Consider the following 17285-nt stretch of genomic DNA (forward strand, 5'->3'; position numbering starts at 1 on the left):
CTCTTGTTTTGTAGGAGCTTATATATACTAGCACTACCTCTTAGTTAGGATAATATCTGACAAGCACACACAGCATGGAGAAGTACCCAGGAGTATAGTGAGTTAGGTTGCAGCTCCTCTTAGTTAGGTAAATAACTGACAAGCATTCACAGCATGAGAGTAATATCCAGGAGTGTAGTGAGATAGGTTGCAGCTCCTCTTAGTTAGGTAAATAACTGACAAGCATTCACAGCATGAGAGTAATATCCAGGAGTATAGTGAGTTAGGTTGCAGCTCCTCTTAGTTAGGTAAATAACTGACAAGCACACACAGCATGGAGAAATATCCAGGAGTATAGTGAGTTAGGTTGCAGCTCCTCTTAGTTAGGTAAATAACTGACAAGCATTCACAGCATGAGAGTAATATCCAGGAGTATAGTGAGATAGGTTGCAGCTCCTCTTAGTAAGGTAAATAACTGACAAGCACACACAGCATGGAGAAATATCCATGAGTATAGTGAGATAGGTTGCAGCTCCTCTTAGTTAGGTAAATAACTGACAAGCACACACAGCATGGAGAAATATCCATGAGTATAGTGAGATAGGTTGCAGCTCCTCTTAGTTAGGTAAATAACTGACAAGCACACACAGCATGGAGAAATATCCATGAGTATAGTGAGATAGGTTGCAGCTCCTCTTAGTTAGGTAAATAACTGACAAGCATTCACAGCATGAGAGTAATATCCAGGAGTATAGTGAGATAGGTTGCAGCTCCTCTTAGTTAGGTAAATAACTGACAAGCATTCACAGCATGAGAGTAATTTCAGGAAACAGTCTCTGTGAGATAAGTGCTGCGGAACAGCGTGACACAAACAGTGAGAAGTGAAAATGAAACTACTTGCAGCTTGATGGGATTTCCAATCCTGTGGTCAGCTGAATTGAGGAGTGTCCTTACTGCAGCTGCGGAGTCTCTGAATTCCAATCTCTATTCAGTTTCAGTGTATAACATCCAAATTGTCAGTGGAAATGCAGGGAAATATTTACAGGCACTTTATTGAAACACACTGAGAGCTCCATAGCAAGGAAATTGCAACATTTGTATCAATCCTAGTTTATGCTTGAAGTGAGTCCGTAACTGGATACTTTGTATGAGAGTGTTGGCAAGCTTCCCAGAATGTAAAAGTTAGTTCAGTTTGCCACAAATGCTATGAGTCAGGCTGGAAAAATGTAAAGATATCCTTAAAGTGAAGGTAAAGTTTTCCGCAATTGAAAGCAGTATTATGTTAATTACTTAATATATGGCAAGATCGCTAAATTTTTATCACATATTTGTATATATATAAATACAAAATAAATACTTTTTCTCTTCTTGTTCGGCCGCTTATAGCTCCACCCTCCAGTTAGTTCCTGGTTTCTTTGAGTATTACGTATAGAGCGTTCCCACCCGCTCTATACGTATTGTAAATGCGCGTTCGCGATTCTCTGAAAGCTTGCACATCACGCCGTAACATCTAATTGCGCCTGTGCGACTAAAAACAATGACGATCTAAAGCGCATGCGTCAATCCCCGTTGCATCCATGTTTATAAACACACTGCGTCCAGGCGAGTTGCTTGATTGAGGACTATTTGCGCATGCGATAATCTTGAACGAGCACGGCTTACAAGCTACAGGAAGTGTAGCTAACCCATGCGCACAATGAATACAAATTAAGTGACGTCAAATGACGGCCGCCTAACGGCCAGACATAGGATTGGCTACTCTAAGAACGTGACCTAGCTCCCAAAAAAAACAAAAAAAAAAAAACGGGCAGATTACAGAACGGTTAGTTTCCAGTGTAAAACGGCTGATAAATCGGTAAATATTCAGAAGTAACAAAATTGATGAATTAAACTACCCTTAATTTTTAGGCTACTTACATTTGCAATCATCTAAACATGTTAACTTTACCTTCACTTTAAGTTCAGCTCAGGTTTAAATGTAGTCTTACTACCAAAATACTAAGCAAAGTGCAGCAGGAAATGATGAAATATATAGAGGAGGTAACCAATGAGATGAGAATTCACATGCACAACAGCCTTAAAGAGACAGTAACCCTTACAGCCTTTGACCGCGTTAGATGGTCTTATTTATGGGAGGCCCTTAAGACCTTTGGTTTCCCAGATCAGATTATTACGGCGATTCAGGCACTCTACTCCACTGTTTCGGCAATGGTTAAGGGACTAGGATTCCTTTCACTCCCCTTCCCAATCTCCAATGGCACTAGACAGGGGTGCCCCCTTTCACCTTTGATTTTTGCCCTTGCAATAGAACCACTTGCGGAACAAATCAGGCAAGATAAGAAAATAGATGGCGTACGGCATCATGGCACTAACCATAAAATAGCGCTATTTGCCGATGATATAACAATATTTTCCTCTGACCCACTATCCTCATTCCCTAGATTGAGGGAAATCCTGGAATCCTTTGGCCATATGTCCCTCTATAAACTAAATTTAGATAAAACTGAAATTTTCACCTGGGGATTCCCCCAAGATACAGCAGATACCCTTAAGACCCAGTATAGAGTCCATTGCGTTAATAATTATATTTCACACTTAGGAGTTAAGATATCGAACAATATCCCACAGATGATTAAAGAAAATTACTTACCGTTGCTCTCTGAGTTACGCACTCTGAAAGACAAATAGAATTACACCTACATATCATGGATAGGTAGACTAACGGCTCTCAAAATGTCATTTCTCTTGTTAAGTGTGTTCAGTCCACGGGTCATCCATTACTTATGGGATATATTCTCCTCCCCAACAGGAAGTTGCAAGAGGATCACCCAAGCAGAGCTGCTATATAGCTCCTCCCCTCACATGTCATACCCAGTCATTCTCTTGCAACCCTCAACAAAGAAGGAGGTCGCGGGAGGAGTTGGAGTTTTTACTTAATTATTCTTCAATCAAAAGTTTGTTATTTTAAATGGCACCGGAGTGTGCTGTTTTTCTATCTCAGGCAGTATTTGGAAGAAGAAACTGCCTGCGTTTTCTATGATCTTAGCAGGCGTAACTAAGATCCACTGGCTGTTCTCAACATTCTGAGGAGTGGGGTAACTTCAGAACATGGGAATAGCATGCGGGGTCCACCGCAAATGAGGTATGTGCAGTACAATATTTTCTGGGAATGGAATTGACTAAGAAAATACTGCTGTTACCCGTATGATGTAAGTACAGCCTTAAATGCAGTAGTAGTGACTGGTATCAGGCTGATAAATGTATGCACAGTAGAGTTATTTTCTAGGGACTAGAATTTGACTGTGAAAATACTGTTAATACTGAAATAATGCTTAAGCCTTATCTGCAGTGGAAGCGACTGGTTGCAGGCTTAGTAATAACTTTGCATGACATTTAAAGAAGTTTATTTTCAAAACGTTTACTGGCATGTTATTCGTTTTGTGAGGTACTTTGGTGATAAATCCTTTGGGCATGAATTTTTTTTCCACATGGCTAACGTATATTTCTGCATAGAAACCGTTATATCAGGTCTCCCACTGTTGTAAATGAGCGGGAGGGGCCTCTTTTTAGCGCCTTGTTGCGCAGTTAAAATTCTAGCACAGTCTTCCTGCTTCTTCCTCCTTGATCCAGGACGTCTCTAGAGAGCTCAGGGGTCTTCAAAATTCGTTTTTTGAGGGAGGTAATCAGTCACAGCAGACCTGTGACAGTGTGTTAGACTGTGATAAAAACGTTTAATATTAATTTGATATCCGTTTTTTTGGGTACTGAGGGGTTAATCATCCGGTTGCTAATGGGTGCAATCCTCTGCTAATTAATACATTTAAAGAATTGTTGACTATAACTGAATTATTTTTTTGTTATTCAACTGTGTTTTTTAAAAGCGCTGCAGCGTTTTTTATATTGCTTGCAAACTTATTGAAAGTATTTTCCAAGCTTGCTAGCTTCATTGCTAGTCTGTTTAAACATGTCTGATACAGAGGAATATGCATGTTCATTATGTTTAAAAGCCGTTGTGGAGCCCAATAGAAATATGTGTACCAATTGTATTGATGTTACTTTGAAAAATCAATCTGTACCGCTTAAAAAATTATCAACAGACAACGAGGGGGCAGTTATGCCGTCTAACTCTCCTCACGTGTCAGTACCTTCGTCTCCCGCTCGGGAGGTGCGTGGGATTGAGGCGCCAAGTACATCAAGGCCCTTACAAATCACTTTACATGATATGGCTAATGTTATGAAAGAAGTATTATACAATATGCCAGAGTTAAGAGGCAAGCGCGACAGTTCTGGGTTAAGGACAGAGCGCGCCGATGACACAAGAGCCATGTCTGATAATGCGTCACAATTTGCAGAACATGAGGACGGAGAGCTTCATTCTGTGGGTGACGGTTCTGATTTGGGGAGACCGGATTCAGAAATTTCACATTTTAAATTTAAGCTTGAGAACCTCCGCGTGTTGCTAGGGGAGGTGTTAGCGGCTCTGAATGATTGTGACACGGTGGCAATCCCAGAGAAATTATGTAAGCTGGATAAATACTACGCGGTGCCGGTGTGTACTGACGTTTTTCCTATACCAAAGAGGCTTACAGAGATTATTAGTAAGGAGTGGGATAGACCCGGTGTGCCTTTTTCCCCTCCTCCGATATTTAGAAAAATGTTCCCTATAGACGCCACCACACGAGACTTATGGCAGACGGTCCCTAAGGTGGAGGGAGCAGTTTCTACTTTAGCCAAGCGTACCACTATCCCGGTGGAGGATAGCTGTGCTTTCTCAGATTCAATGGATAAAAAATTAGAGGGTTATCTTAAGAAAATGTTTATTCAACAAGGTTTTATATTACAGCCTCTTGCATGCATTGCGCCTGTCACTGCTGCAGCGGCATTCTGGTTTGAGTCTCTGGAAGAGGCGATTCGCACAGCACCATTGGATGAGTCTCTGAGCAAGATTAGAACCCTTAAGCTGGCTAATGCGTTTGTTTCGGATGCCGTAGTGCATTTAACCAAACTTACGGCTAAAAATTCCGGATTCGCCATACAGGCGCGCAGAGCGCTTTGGCTTAAATCCTGGTCAGCAGATGTAACTTCTAAGTCTAAATTACTAAACATTCCTTTCAAAGGGCAGACCTTATTCGGGCCCGGCTTGAAGGAAATTATTGCTGACATTACTGGAGGTAAGGGCCACAACCTTCCTCAGGACAGGGCCAAATCGAAGGCCAAACAGTCTAATTTTCGTGCCTTTCGTAATTTCAAGGCAGCAGCAGCATCAACTTCCTCCGCTCCAAAACAGGAAGGAACTACTGCTCGTTACAGACAGGGTTGGAAAGGCAACCAGTCATGGAACAAGGGCAAGCAGGCCAGAAAGCCTACTTCCGCCCCTAAGACAGCATGAAGTCAGGGCCCCCTTTCCGGAGACGGATCTAGTGGGGGGCAGACTCTCTCTCTTCGCCCAGGCTTGGGCAAGAGATGTACAGGATCCCTGGACGTTGGAGATTATATCTCAGGGATAGCTTCTGGATTTCAAAACTTCTCCTCCACAAGGGAGGTTTCATCTGTCAAGGTTATCAACAAACCTAGTAAAGAAAGAGGCATTTCTACAATGTGTACAAGACCTCTTAGTGATGGGAGTGATCCACCCAGTTCCGCGGACGGAACAGGGGCAAGGGTTTTATTCAAATCTGTTTGTGGTTCCCAAGAAAGAGGGAACCTTCAGACCAATCTTAGATTTAAAAATCTTAAACAAATTCCTAAGGGTTCCATCGTTCAAGATGGAAACCATTCGGTCCATCCTACCCATGATCCAAGAGGGTCAATATATGACCACAGTGGATTTAAAGGATGCCTACCTTCACATACCGATTCACAAAGATCATTATCGGTACCTAAGGTTTGCCTTTCTAGACAGGCATTACCAGTTTGTAGCGCTTCCCTTCGGGTTAGCTACGGCCCTGAGAATTTTTACAAAGGTTCTGGGCTCTCTTCTGGCGGTACTAAGACCACGAGGCATAGCGGTGGCTCCGTACCTGGACGACATTCTGATACAAGCGTCAAGTTTTCAAAATGCAAAGTCTCATACAGAGATAGTTCTAGCATTTCTGAGGTCGCATGGGTGGAAAGTGAACGTGGAAAAGAGTTCTCTGTTACCACTCACAATGGTCCCTTTTCTAGGGACTCTTATAGATTCTGTAGAGATGAAGATTTACCTGACGGAGTCCAGGTTATCAAAGCTTCTCAATGCTTGCCGTGTCCTTCACTCCATTCCAAGCCCATCAGTAGCTCAGTGCATGGAAGTGATCGGCTTAATGGTCGCGGCAATGGACATAGTGCCATTTGCACGCCTACATCTCAGACCGCTGCAACTATGCATGCTAAGTCAATGGAACGGGGATTACTCAGATCTGTCCCCTTTGCTAACTCTGGACCAGGAGACCAGAGATTCTCTTCTCTGGTGGTTATCACGGGTTCATCTGTCCAAAGGAATGACTTTTCGTAGACCAGATTGGACAATTGTAACAACAGATGCCAGCCTACTAGGCTGGGGAGCAGTCTGGAACTCCCTTAAGGCTCAGGGATCGTGGACTCAGGAGGATAAACTCCTCCCAATAAACATTCTAGAATTAAGGGCAATATTCAATGCTCTTCTAGCTTGGCCTCAGTTTGCAACACTGAGGTTCATCAGATTTCAGTCGGACAACATCACGACAGTGGCTTACATCAATCATCAAGGGGGAACCAGGAGTTCCCTAGCGATGTTGGAAGTCTCGAAGATAATTCGCTGGGCAGAGTCTCACTCTTGCCACCTGTCAGCGATCTACATCCCAGGTGTGGAGAACTGGGAGGCGGATTTTTTAAGTCTCCAGACTTTTCATCCGGGGGAGTGGGAACTTCACCCGGAGGTATTTGCCCAACTAATTCTTCGTTGGGGCAAACCGGATCTGGATCTCATGGCATCTCGGCAGAACGCCAAGCTTCCTTGTTACAGATCCAGGTCCAGGGACCCGGGAGCGGTGCTGGTAGATGCACTAGCAGCCCCTTGGGTTTTCAACATAGCTTATGTGTTTCCACCTTTTCCGTTGCTTCCTCGACTGATTGCCAGGATCAAACAGGAGAGAGCATCGGTGATTCTGATAGCGCCTGCGTGGCCATGCAGGACCTGGTATGCAGACCTAGTGGACATGTCGTCCTGTCCACCATGGTCTCTACCCCTGAGGCAGGACCTACTAATTCAGGGTCCTTTCAACCATCCAAACCTAATTTCTCTGAGGCTGACTGCTTGGAAATTGAACGCTTGATTCTATCAAAGCGTGGGTTTTCGGATTCGGTTATTGATACATTAATACAGGCTCGGAAACCTGTTACCAGAAAAATTTACCACAAGATATGGCGTAAATATTTATATTGGTGTGAATCCAAGAGTTACTCATGGAGTAAGGTTAGGATTCCTAGGATATTGTCTTTTCTACAAGAGGGTTTAGAAAAGAGCTTATCCGCTAGTTCACTAAAGGGACAGATTTCTGCTCTGTCTATTCTTTTACACAAGCGTCTGGCAGAGAATCCAGACGTCCAGGCTTTTTGTCAGGCTTTGGCTAGGATTAAGCCTGTGTTTAAAGCTGTTGCTCCTCCGTGGAGCTTAAACTTGGTTCTTAAAGTTCTCCAGGGTGTTCCGTTTGAACCCCTTCATTCCATTGATATTAAGCTTTTATCTTGGAAAGTTCTGTTTTTGATGGCTATTTCCTCGGCTCGAAGAGTCTCTGAGTTATCTGCCTTACATTGTGATTCTCCTTATCTGATCTTTCATTCAGACAAGGTAGTCCTGCGTACTAAACCTGGGTTTTTACCTAAGGTTGTTTCTAACAAGAATATCAATCAAGAGATTGTTGTTCCATCCTTATGTCCTAATCCTTCTTCAAAGAAGGAACGTCTTTTGCATAATCTAGACGTGGTCCGTGCCCTGAAGTTCTACTTACAGGCAACTAAAGATTTTCGACAAACTTCTTCTCTGTTTGTCGTTTACTCTGGACAGAGGAGAGGTCAAAAGGCTTCGGCTACCTCTCTCTCTTTTTGGCTTCGTAGCATAATACGCTTAGCCTATGAGACTGCTGGACAGCAGCCTCCTGAAAGAATTACAGCTCATTCCACTAGAGCTGTGGCTTCCACCTGGGCCTTTAAGAATGAGGCCTCTGTTGAACAGATTTGCAAGGCTGCAACTTGGTCTTCACTTCATACTTTTTCCAAATTTTACAAATTTGACACTTTTGCTTCTTCGGAGGCTGTTTTTGGGAGAAAGGTTCTACAGGCAGTGGTTCCTTCTGTTTAATGTTCCTGCCTTGTCCCTCCCATCATCCGTGTACTTAGCTTTGGTATTGGTATCCCATAAGTAATGGATGACCCGTGGACTGAACACACTTAACAAGAGAAAACATAATTTATGCTTACCTGATAAATTTATTTCTCTTGTAGTGTGTTCAGTCCACGGCCCGCCCTGTCTAATTGAGGCAGGTTCTAAATTTTAAATTATAACTCCAGTCACCACTGCACCCTATAGTTTCTCCTTTCTCGTCTTGTTTCGGTCGAATGACTGGATATGACATGTGAGGGGAGGAGCTATATAGCAGCTCTGCTTGGGTGATCCTCTTGCAACTTCCTGTTGGGGAGGAGAATATATCCCATAAGTAATGGATGACCCGTGGACTGAACACACTACAAGAGAAATAAATTTATCAGGTAAGCATAAATTATTTTTTTTACCCAAAATCACTTACCTCTTTAGGTGCCTCCCATTTAGAGTCCCAGGATACCTTCTACACCAATTCCAAAGTGAATTTACGAAATACATATGGCAACACAAACCCCCCAGAGTAGCGCATAAAATCCTCCAGAGCTCTTTACACAGAGGAGGGATTGCCTCCCCTTCGATCCTTCATTACTATGAAGGAGCAATGCTCACACATATAGCACAATGGGGCGCCACAGAGTCTTCCAGTAAATGGAAAACCATAGAACAGGCATCATTACCGCACCACTTATGCTTACCTGACTTAATTTGGATCCCTCCCCAATAGCCAAATCATGTAAAAGCACGACCCCCCCAAATTGTCCCTCCATCTTAAATTCAATGGCATATATTTACAGTATGGAGAAAAGCATCTTTTACACTTTAAACAATTCAGATCTGTTCGAACTTATATGGGCAGACTAGACGCGCTATGACACTACCTGGTCTCCGAATGTTGTGACAAACACACGTTAAGTAGCCTCATATAGCCTATTCCTATGATAAGGTTCCCTTCCAACTTCCTACACCCCATCCCACCCCTCCTTCCTTCCCCCCCCCCCCTCACCCTTGTACCTACTTTAAAGAGTCTTATACTGGTATTACTCTGTATAACATGCACAAATATTACTCCCATGTGTTTGAACTTGTTAGATTCTTTATATTCTTGTAAATAGGAGCCTGTGTGCTCCACGGATGGTTTTAATTTTTTTACTTTTGTACCTGAAGTTAATTTATTTCAATAAAAACATTTAAAACTTAAAAAAAAAAAAATAATAATGCAAATGTCGGGCGGACAAGATTTGATCTTAAGACCGCTGTTTCTTCAATACTGTTTTCGGCGAGCCGGAAGGCTCACGCGGAATAAGCAGCATCTGCTGCTTGATAAATGTACCCCTTAGTCTGAACTTCAAATGAGTAGTAGATTTTTTTCTGACATATTTTTTAAGTTATGTGTCTGTTTCCATTCCTCCTGTATCATGTGACAGCCATCAGCCAATCACAAATGAATTTACGTATATCCTTTGAATTCTTGCACATGCTCAGTAGGAGCTGGTGACTCAAAAAGTCTTGTTAATGGAAGTAAATTAAAAAGTTGTTTAAAAAAAATATTACAAGAATTTTAAGCTAATTACACCTAATCTAAGCCCCCTAATAAAATAAAAAAGCCCCCCAAAATAAAAAAAATTCCCTACCCTAAACTAAATTACAAATAACCCTTAAAAGGGCCTTTTGCGGGGCATTGCCCCAAAGTAATCAGCTCTTTACCTGTGAAAAAAGAACATTTCCCCCCCCACATTACAACCCACCACCCACACACCACTACTCTAAAACCCCCCCGATCCCCCCCTTAAAAAAAACCTAAGTCTAACCCCCAGGTGGTCCTTACCTGTCCTGAAGACCGGCGGAGAAGGTCCTGTTCCAGGCGGTGAAGTCTTCTTCCAAGCGGCGACCTCTTCTTCTTCCAGGAACCAGCCGGCGCGGAGTGGAGGAGTTGAAGACCGATGACCGCGGAGCTGAAGACCGTCGACGCTGGAACTGAAGATCGGCGACGCTGGAACTGAAAACCGCGGAGCCATGGAGCTTGGAGGATCCTCTTCATACGACCTCCGCCGTACACTGAATAGGAATTCAAGGTACGCGATTAAAAATGGTGGCCCTTGAATTCCTATTGGCTGATTTGAGCCTTCAAATTCAAATCAGCCAATCGGATGAGAGCTACTGTAATTCTATTGGCTGATTTGAATAGCCAATAGAATAAGAGCTACTGTAATTCTATTTGCTGGTTTGAATAGCCAATAGAATGTCAGTAGCGCTTATTGAACTTGAATCTGATTAGCTGATTCAATCAGCCAATCAGATTTTTCCTACCTTAATTCCAATTGGCTGATAGAATCCTATCAGCCAATCGGAATTGAAGGGACGCCATCTTGGATGACGTCCCTTAAAGGAGCCTTTATTCGACGGTAGTCCGTCGGGAAAGAAGGATGTTCCGCGTCGGCGGGATGAAGATTCAAGACCCGGCTTGGAAGATGACCTCGCCCGGATAGAAGACTTCTTCAGCGCCTCTTGGAAGATGACCTCGCCCGGATGGAAGATTTCTTCAGCGCCGCTTGGAGGATCACTTCATCGGATGGAAGATTTCTTCAGCGCCCCTTGGATGATCACTTCTGCCGGTCCGGGTCTCCTCTTCAGTTCCATCGGTGGCTCGGCTGAGTGAAGACGACTAAAGGTAGGATGATCTTCAGGGGATTAGTGTTAGGTTATTTTAAGGGGGGTTTGGGTTAGATTAGGGGTATGTGGGTGGTGGGTTTTAATGTTGGGGGGGTTGTATTTTTCTTTTACAGGCAAAAGAGCTGAATTTTTTGGGGCATGCCCCCACAAAAGGCCCTTTTAAGGGCTGGTAAGGTAAAAGAGCTTTGAACTTTTTTAATGTAGAATAGGGTAGGGCATTTTTTTATTTTGGGGGTTTTGTCATTGTATTAGGGGGCTTAGATTAGGTGTAATTAGCTTAAAATTGTTGTAATATTTTTAAAATATTTGTAACTTATTTTTTTTATTTTTTGTAACTTAGCTTTTTTTATTTTTTGTACTTTAGTTAGTTTATTTAATTAAATGTAATTGTAGTTATTTGTAGTTAATTTATTTAATTTATTTTATGATAGTGTAGTGTTAGGTTTAATTGTAACTTAGGTTAGGATTTATTTTACAGGTAATTTTGTATTTCTTTTAGCTAGATAGTTATTAAATAGTTAATAACTATTTAATAACTATTCTAACTAGCTAAAATAAATACAAAGTTACCTGTAAAATAAATATAAATCCTATGATAGCTACAATGTAATTATTAATTATATTGTAGCTATCTTAGGGTTTATTTTACAGGTAAGTATTTAGTTTTAAATAGGAATAATTTATTTAAGTATAGTGTAGTGTTAGGTGTAATTGTAACTTAGGTTAGTTTTTAGTTTACAGGTACATTTCTCTTTATTTTAGCTAGGTAAGCTATTAAATACCAAACAAGAGTATTTCACTGTGTTGTCTGCGCTCCTCTCGCAATGCAGTGAAGTGAACGGAGCCCGGCACAATGGAGAGTGGGCGGGGGACACACCCCTGTATGCAGCAATCCAATCAGGTAGGCAGCCTCTTCATGCGTGACAGCCACTCACGCCAAAACAAAACAGAATGCAAAGTGTAGAAAAGGCGCTCTGGGAGAAAGGAAGTTAATGCTGAAAGTGCTGTAAAAAGCACTGTACTTTGTAGATCTGCTCACTTGCCTGGTTGTTAGAGTTATTTGCTGGCTCTGTACAGGACACTCAGGTTGTGTCCTTTTTTATACTTTTTGGAATAAAGTTGTACTTCACTTTTTACTTGCTGCCTGGAACTCGACATTATTTGCTCTACAAAGTACAGTGCTTTTTACAGCACTTTCAGCATTACCTTCCTTTCTCCCAGAGCGCATTTTCTACACTTTGCATTCTAAGCTACAGGGAGTGCAGAATTATTAGGCAAGTTGTATTTTTGAGGATTAATTTTATTATTGAACAACAACCATGTTCTCAATGAACCCAAAAAACTCATTAATATCAAAGCTGAATATTTTTGGAAGTAGTTTTTAGTTTGTTTTTAGTTTTAGCTATTTTAGGGGGATATCTGTGTGTGCAGGTGACTATTACGGTGCATAATTATTAGGCAACTTAACAAAAAACAAATATATACCCATTTCAATTATTTATTTTTACCAGTGAAACCAATATAACATCTCAACATTCACAAATATACATTTCTGACATTCAAAAACAAAACAAAAACAAATCAGTGACCAATATAGCCACCTTTCTTTGCAAGGACACTCAAAAGCCTGCCATCCATGGATTCTGTCAGTGTTTTGATCTGTTCGCCATCAACATTGCGTGCAGCAGCAACCACAGCCTCCCAGACACTGTTCAGAGAGGTGTACTGTTTTCCCTCCTTGTAAATCTCACATTTGATGATGGACCACAGGTTCTCAATGGGGTTCAGATCAGGTGAACAAGGAGGCCATGTCATTAGATTTTCTTCTTTTATACCCTTTCTTGCCAGCCACGCTGTGGAGTACTTGGACGCGTGTGATGGAGCATTGTCCTGCGTGAAAATCATGTTTTTCTTGAAGGATGCAGACTTCTTTCTGTACCACTGCTTGAAGAAGGTGTCTTCCAGAAACTGGCAGTAGGACTGGGAGTTGAGCTTGACTCCATCCTCAACCCGAAAAGGCCCCACAAGCTCATCTTTGATGATACCAGCCCAAACCAGTACTCCACCTCCACCTTGCTGGCGTCTGAGTCGGACTGGAGCTCTCTGCCCTTTACCAATCCAGCCACGGGCCCATCCATCTGGCCCATCAAGACTCACTCTCATTTCATCAGTCCATAAAACCTTAGAAAAATCAGTCTTGAGATATTTCTTGGCCCAGTCTTGACGTTTCAGCTTGTGTGTCTTGTTCAGTGGTGGTCGTCTTTCAGCCTTTCTTACCTTGGCCATGTCTCTGAGTATTGCACACCTTGTGCTTTTGGGCACTCCAGTGATGTTGCAGCTCTGAAATATGGCCAAACTGGTGGCAAATGGCATCTTGGCAGCTGCACGCTTGACTTTTCTCAGTTCATGGGCAGTTATTTTGCGCCTTGGTTTTCTCCAACATTGGTGTGTCCGGTCCACGGCGTCATCCTTACTTGTGGGATATTCTCTTCCCCAACAGGAAATGGCAAAGAGTCCCAGCAAAGCTGGTCACATGATCCCTCCTAGGCTCTGCCCACCCCAGTCATTCTCTTTGCCGTTGCACAGGCAACATCTCCACGGAGATGGTTAAGAGTTTTTTGGTGTTTAAATGTAGTTTTATTCTTCTATCAAGTGTTTGTTATTTTAAAATAGTGCTGGTATGTACTATTTACTCTGAAACAGAAAAGGATGAAGATTTCTGTTTGTAAGAGGAAGATGATTTTAGCACAGTAACTAAAATCGATTGCTGTTTCCACACAGGACTGTTGAGATGAAGTAACTTCAGTTGGGGGAAACAGTTAGCAGTCTTTTCTGCTTAAGGTATGACTAGCCATATTTCTAACAAGACCATGTAATGCTGGAAGGCTGTCATTTCCCCTCATGGGGACCAGTAAGCCATTTTCTTAGTTAAACATAAAAGAATAAAGGGCTTCAAAAAGGGCTTAAAAACTGGTAGACATTTTTCTGGGCTAAAACAATTGCTTTACTAGGCATATTATGCAGATTCTAACTAATTATTGGTATTATAATCTTGGGGAATGTTTAGAAAAACGGCAGGCACTGTGTTGGACACCTTTTTCAGATGGGGGCCTTTCTAGTTATAGACAGAGCCTCATTCTGGGACTGTATAGGGGTTAAATGTAAAAACGGCTCCGGTTCCGTTAATTTAAGGGTTAAAGCTCTGAAATTTGGTGTGCAATACTTTTAATGCTTTAAGACACTGTGGTGAAATTTTGGTGAATTTTGAACAATTCCTTCATACTTTTTCACATATTCAGTAATAAAGTGTTTTCAGTTTGAAATTTAAAGTGACAGTAACGGTTTTATTTTAAAACGTTTTTTGTGCTTTGTTGACAAGTTTAAGCCTGTTTAACATGTCTGTACCATCAGATAAGCTATGTTCTATATGTATGAAAGCCAATGTGTCTCCCCATTTAAATTTATGTGATAATTGTGCCATAGTGTCCAAACAAAGTAAGGACAGTAATGCAACAGATAATGATATTGCCCAAGATGATTCCTCAAATGAGGGGAGTAAACATGATACTACATCATCCCCTACTGTGTCTACACCAGTTATGCCCACACAGGAGGCCCCTAGTACATCTAGTGCACCAATACTTATTACCATGCAACAATTAACGGCTGTAATGGATAACTCCATAGCAAATCTTTCTTCTGTTAAGTGTGATCAGTCCACGGGTCATCATTACTTCTGGGATATTACTCCTCCCCAACAGGAAGTGCAAGAGGATTCACCCAGCAGAGCTGCATATAGCTCCTCCCCTCTACGTCACTCCCAGTCATTCTCTTGCACCCAACGACTAGATAGGATGTGTGAGAGGACTATGGTGATTATACTTAGTTTTATATCTTCAATCAAAAGTTTGTTATTTTAAAATAGCACCGGAGTGTGTTATTATCTCTCTGGCAGAGTTTGAAGAAGAATCTACCAGAGTTTTTGTTATGATTTTAGCCGGAGTAGTTAAGATCATATTGCTGTTTCTCGGCCATCTGAGGAGAGGTAAACTTCAGATCAGGGGACAGCGGGCAGATGAATCTGCATAGAGGTATGTAGCAGTTTTTATTTTCTGACAATGGAATTGATGAGAAAATCCTGCCATACCGATATAATGTCATGTATGTATACTTTACACTTCAGTATTCTGGGGAATGGTACTTCACTAGAATTACACTGTAAGAAATACATAAAGCTGTTTAATAACTAGAGATTATGTTTAACGTTTTTGCTGGAATGTAAAATCGTTTTCATTTGCTGAGGTACTGAGTGAATAAATGTTTGGGCACTATTTTTCCACTTGGCAGTTGCTTAATCTGTTTTCTGACAGTTTCTGTTCTCCCTCACTGCTGTGTGTGAGGGGGAGGGGCCGTTTTTTGGCGCTTTTACTACGCATCAAATATTTCAGTCAGCAACTCATTGTATTCCCTGCATGATCCGGTTCATCTCTACAGAGCTCAGGGGTCTTCAAAACTTATTTTGAGGGAGGTAATTTCTCTCAGCAGAGCTGTGAGAATTATAGTTTGACTGAGATAAAAAACGTTTATTCTGTAATTTGTTTCCTGCTTTCAGAATTTGTTATCTTTGCTAATGGGATTAAACCTTTGCTAAAGTTGTGTTGTTTACAAGGATTGAGGCTATAACTGTTTCAATTTATTAATTTTCAACTGTCATAGATCTTCTGTGCTTCTTAAAGGCACAGTACGTTTTAATTTTATTCTAATTGAATTGTATTTCCAAGTTGCAAGTTTATTTGCTAGTGTGTTAAACATGTCTGATTCAGAGGATGATACCTGTGTCATTTGTTGCAATGCCAAAGTGGAGCCCAATAGAAATTTATGTACTAACTGTATTGATGCTACTTTAAATAAAAGTCAATCTGTACAAATTGAACAAATTTCACCAAACAACGAGGGGAGAGTTATGCCGACTAACTCGCCTCACGTGTCAGTACCTACATCTCCCGCTCAGATGGAGGTGCGTGATATTGTAGCGCCGAGTACATCTGGGCGGCCATTACAAATCACATTACAGGATATGGCTACTGTTATGACTGAGGTTTTGGCTAAATTACCAGAACTAAGAGGTAAGCGTGATCACTCTGGGGTGAGAACAGAGTGCGCTGATAATATTAGGGCCATGTCAGACACTGCGTCACAGGTGGCAGAACATGAGGACGGAGAACTTCATTCTGTGGGTGACGGTTCTGATCCAAACAGACTGGATTCAGATATTTCAAATTTTAAATTTAAACTGGAAAACCTCCGTGTATTACTAGGGGAGGTGTTAGCGGCTCTGAATGATTGTAACACAGTTGCAATACCAGAGAAAATGTGTAGGTTGGATAAATATTTTGCGGTACCGACGAGTACTGAGGTTTTTCCTATACCTAAGAGACTTACTGAAATTGTTACTAAGGAGTGGGATAGACCCGGTGTGCCGTTCTCACCCCCTCCGATATTTAGAAAAATGTTTCCAATAGACGCCACCACAAGGGACTTATGGCAAACGGTCCCTAAGGTGGAGGGAGCAGTTTCTACCTTAGCTAAGCGTACCACTATCCCGGTGGAGGATAGCTGTGCTTTTTCAGATCCAATGGATAAAAAGTTAGAGGGTTACCTTAAGAAAATGTTTGTTCAACAAGGTTTTATATTGCAACCCCTTGCATGCATTGCGCCGATCACGGCTGCAGCGGCATTCTGGATTGAGTCTCTGGAAGAGAACATTGGTTCATCTACTCTGGACGACATTACGGACAGGCTTAGAGTCCTTAAACTAGCTAATTCATTCATTTCGGAGGCCGTAGTACATCTTACTAAACTTACGGCGAAGAATTCAGGATTCGCCATTCAGGCACGCAGGGCGCTGTGGCTAAAATCCTGGTCAGCTGATGTTACTTCTAAGTCTAAATTGCTTAATATACCTTTCAAAGGGCAGACCTTATTCGGGCCCGGGTTGAAAGAGATTATCGCTGACATTACAGGAGGTAAAGGCCATGCCCTGCCTCAGGACAAAGCCAAAGCCAAGACTAGACAGTCTAATTTTCGTTCCTTTCGTAATTTCAAAGCAGGAGCAGCATCAACTTCCTCTGCACCAAAACAGGAAGGAGCTGTTGCTCGCTACAGACAAGGCTGGAAACCTAACCAGTCCTGGAACAAGGGCAAGCAGACTAGGAAACCTGCTGCTGCCCCTAAAACAGAATGAATTGAGGGCCCCCGATCCGGGATCGGATCTAGTGGGGGGCAGACTTTCTCTCTTCGC

At 42.0% G+C, this 17285-nt stretch overlaps 1 protein-coding gene across 1 annotated transcript in view; it reads left to right on the top strand.

The window, feature by feature from the left end:
- Positions 1-17285, top strand: part of LHFPL3 (LHFPL tetraspan subfamily member 3) — a 375927-nt gene that overhangs the window by 268932 nt on the left and 89710 nt on the right. The gene's annotated exons all lie outside the window — the stretch shown is intronic.

Source organism: Bombina bombina, chromosome 6 (assembly GCF_027579735.1).
Source record: "Bombina bombina isolate aBomBom1 chromosome 6, aBomBom1.pri, whole genome shotgun sequence".
Taxonomy (NCBI): Eukaryota; Metazoa; Chordata; class Amphibia; order Anura; family Bombinatoridae; genus Bombina; species Bombina bombina.